Below are 3,696 nucleotides of genomic sequence, written 5' to 3'. Positions count from 1 at the left end.
CACGGAAGAAGCACAGGAGAGCCGGGCTGGGCTGCCATGGCTCACGGGGAAGTCAGAGGAAAGGGGGGTTAGCCTGGGATGAGCTGCCGCTGCCCGTGGCCCCCCTGGTCCCTTAGGGTTTATGAGATGCGTGCCTGTGGGGGGAGAAGAGGAGGAAGGGAACATGGAACGTGCTCCCCAGAGGGGGAGTTCGAGCTGGGTCCTCTGCGTTGAGGGCATTTATATTTCTCTTGGAGGCGAGAATCTGGGAGGCCTCAGGGAGGATCTCAGTAGAAGATGCGCCAGCTTTCCGTGTGTCCTCTCCGGGTTGTGGTCTGCACTCAGTGTCAGCAGCAGGGCAGGGCTCATTAGTCAACGCAGCTGGTCCTGATGTCAGTCATGGCGTCGCTGGTCTGGTTTTGCTGCTTTTCTGGGCCTGGAGCTGGAACACAGCTGAGGCCTAGCTGTTACCCTACCAGAGGATAACATCGATCCAACGATAGCGACCGCTGTATCAGATGAGGCAACCGAGGCATCGAGAGAGTCGCTTTAAGGCCAGGAGGCCTAAACCGCAGGACCAGCGACCCGCTGGGGGAGGAGCGGTGCCCTGGGTGTGAGGTCCTTGCTTCCCCAGTTCTGTCCATTGCTGGGCACCCGGGACTTTCCCCCTGGGGACCTTCTGTACCTGCCCCATCACCATCATCCTTGCTCTGCTCGTGTCTGTCTAACTGCCTATTTATTACCCAGGGAGTGAAAATTAAATATTGAGTGGGGAAAAAAAGTTGCACAATTATATGTGCCATGTGCGTACATTAATGTCTGTTTTTATGCACAAAATAATCCTCTCCACTGTTCATGGGTATATAAATGTATAAAAATGTGGAAATGGAGCTGGGGATCAAATGAGACTTCATATTTAGTTCTAATGTTTTGTTTGTGTGTGTTTTTTTTTAATCCTCACCTGAGGATATTTTTTCCATTGTTTTTTCACAGAGTAGAAGGGAGGAGGGGGAGAGAGAGAAACATTGATGTGAGATACGTCGACTGGTTGCCTCCCGCGCACACCCTGATGAGGGGGTCGGGGGCGTCGGGGAGAAAACCTGCAACCAAGGTATGTGCCTTTGACCAGGAATTGAACCTGCGACCCTTGGGTGGGCAGGCCCGAGCTCTAACCACTGCACCGCAGCAGCCAGGGCTTGTTTGTTTTTTAATGAAATAGATCTGAGGCAAACCCGCCAAGTGTTAACCATTCACTGTCAGCCCTGATGGGAGAGGCACAGGTGTGTGCTGTATTTGTCTTTGCACTTTTAGTTTCTCAAAATTAAAATTAACTGATTGTGACGAAGAAAGAGCGGTGGGGGATTTAAATGGGCGCGGGGAGCAGAGGGGCGCTCCAGGCAGAGGCACGGCTTCACCAAGGCCTGGAGGCAGCGGTGGGGAATGAGGAAACCAGCAGTCATTCTGCACCTGCCAGCACAAAGCAGGTTCCAGCCCCACTGCAGGCCGGTTAGGACTGGGGGAAGGGTAGGAGTTAATAGTGACAGGGCTGGGAACTGCCCGGTACTTGGTTCAGTGCAGTAGCCACTTAAAACATGCTTTCTGAGTGATAGCGAATTATTTGGGGAGAATAATACGGACGGTGAGGGGGATGGGCAGGTCTCTACAAGCCGGTCCTCTGGAGTTGGGATTGTTTGGGCGGCCAAGTTCCCTCCATTGTACGTCATCAATGGCCATCACCAGGCTCGGAGGATTCCAGGGATGACGTCCTATAAAGGAAATGCAAGGAGATGACGGCGCAGAGAGCCAAGAGGCAGCCTTTGGAGCTGGGGTGGTCTCGGGAGGGCTCCCCAGAGGAGGGGCCATTTGAGCGGAGACCCAAGGGGTAAGCCAGCCCTAGATTTGTGTGGGAAAGGTGTGCCCGGCAGAGGGAGCAGCAAGAGTGAAGGCCCTGCCCTAGGCGGTTTGGCTCAGTGGATAGAGCGTCAGCCTGTGAACTGAAAGGTCCCGGGTTCGATTCTGGTCAAGGGCACATGCTTGGGTTGTGGGCTCGATCCCCAGTGGGGGACTTGCAGGAGGCAGCCGATCCGTGATTCTCTCATCATGGATGTTTCTATCTCTCTCCCTCTTCCTTCCTTTCTGAAATCAATAGAAATATATTAAAAAAAAAAAAAAAAGAGTGAAGGCCCTGAGGAGGCGACAAACACACAGGTGGTTCCAGCGCAGGGCGACCAGGGCTGTGATGGGGGACCCAGAGGTGGCGCAATGGGGAGGCTCAGGGTCAAGCTTCAGGGAACAGGCAACTAGGATTCGGGTATGAATTCTCCCAATTCGGTGCTGTCACTCAGCAAAGGCCCCCACCCACCCCCGTGTCCCTTAGGGAAGCAGCACCTGAATGGAGGCTTTATCTCCCCCACGTGGGGGGGGGGGCGGGAGTGAACATGATCACCCCACATTCTTCCGATTTTAAATTTAGCCCAGTGCACACGGAACGTGGTGCAGGAAAAACAAGAAGTTATTAAAATATAATTCCGCTCCCGTCTCCAGCAGCAGAGGATGGGCAGAGAGAGGGGAGGGGTTTAGAGAATGGGGAGATGGACACTCACAGGGAGTCAGGGCCGCGGGAACAGGAGGCTCCTGGGGTCCCAGACCTGGCCCCCACCTCCTCCAGTCCTGCTCCCCGACAGCTCGGTTCCCACACAGCCACGACCAGAACGGCCTATCTGAACCCAGATTCACCCCATCCCACTGCCCCAGACCCCTGGCTCCCACTGTCCTGCCAGCAAAACCCAAACTGCACTCTCCCGTCCAACGTGGTGCCCCAGCCAGAGAAACCCGCCTGCCCTCTGCGCCCTCTGCCTCTCTGCCCTCCTAGGAACAGACAGGAAGTCATCCAGGCTCTTGGTCATCTCTGGCTGCATAAGAAATGAGCCCAAAATTAGGGGCTTCAAGCAAGACATGACTACTCACAGTGTCTGGGGGTCAAGAATCCAGGCTTGGCCCTGGCCGGTGTGGCTCATTGGGTAGAGCGTCGGCCCACGAATGAACGGAGGGCTGTGGTTTTGATTCTGTGCCAGGTCGCGGCGTGTGCAAGAGGCAACCAATCGATGTGCCTCTCTCTTGTCAATGTTTCGCTCTCTCTCCCCCTCCCTCCCTCCCTTCCACTCTCTTTAAAAATCAATGGAAAAAATACCCTGGGGTGAGGATTAACAACAACAGCAAAAAGAACACGGGGCGGGCGGGCGGGGCTTAGCTAGGTGCCTGCTTCAGGGTCTCATAGACAGCATTCTCAAGCGGCATCAGTCCTTCAACTGCTGTTAGCCAGAGGTTGCCCTCAGTTCCCTGGGGGGGGGGGGGGGGTCTTCTTTTTCAGGGCAGGCATGGGGGTGAGCCCCCCAGAGGAGGGAGAGAGAAAAAATAAAAGAGGGAAGGAGGAAGGAGGAAGGGGCCGGGGGGAGGAAAGAGAAAAAGAGAACCCGCAAAACCGAAGTTGCAATCTTATGTAACCTAATTTCTCTCAAAAGGAACATTCCATCCCTTGGTAAAATCTATTGGGTAGAAAAGAGTCACTGGGGCCCCACTCACACCCCAACTGGAGGGGATTGCACAAGGATGTGGAATCGGGCTTCCATTTAAAGAAACCAACTTTATTGCACCTGCTTGGGGTACTACACAGCTGTTAACAGGGGTAGGGGGAGCCCTGGGTGGCTTGGCTCAGTG

General features: G+C 54.7%; 1 pseudogene; it reads left to right on the top strand.

Annotated features, from left to right (window-relative positions):
* The first annotated feature begins 1,766 nt into the window (after positions 1-1,766).
* The window catches only part of LOC111824122, a 13,591-nt pseudogene continuing 11,661 nt past the window's right edge, over positions 1,767-3,696 (top strand).

Source organism: Myotis lucifugus, unplaced genomic scaffold, assembly GCF_000147115.1.
Source record: "Myotis lucifugus unplaced genomic scaffold, Myoluc2.0 scaffold_947, whole genome shotgun sequence".
Classification (NCBI taxonomy): Eukaryota; Metazoa; Chordata; class Mammalia; order Chiroptera; family Vespertilionidae; genus Myotis; species Myotis lucifugus.
This window is presented reverse-complemented; position numbering and strand designations above follow the sequence as displayed.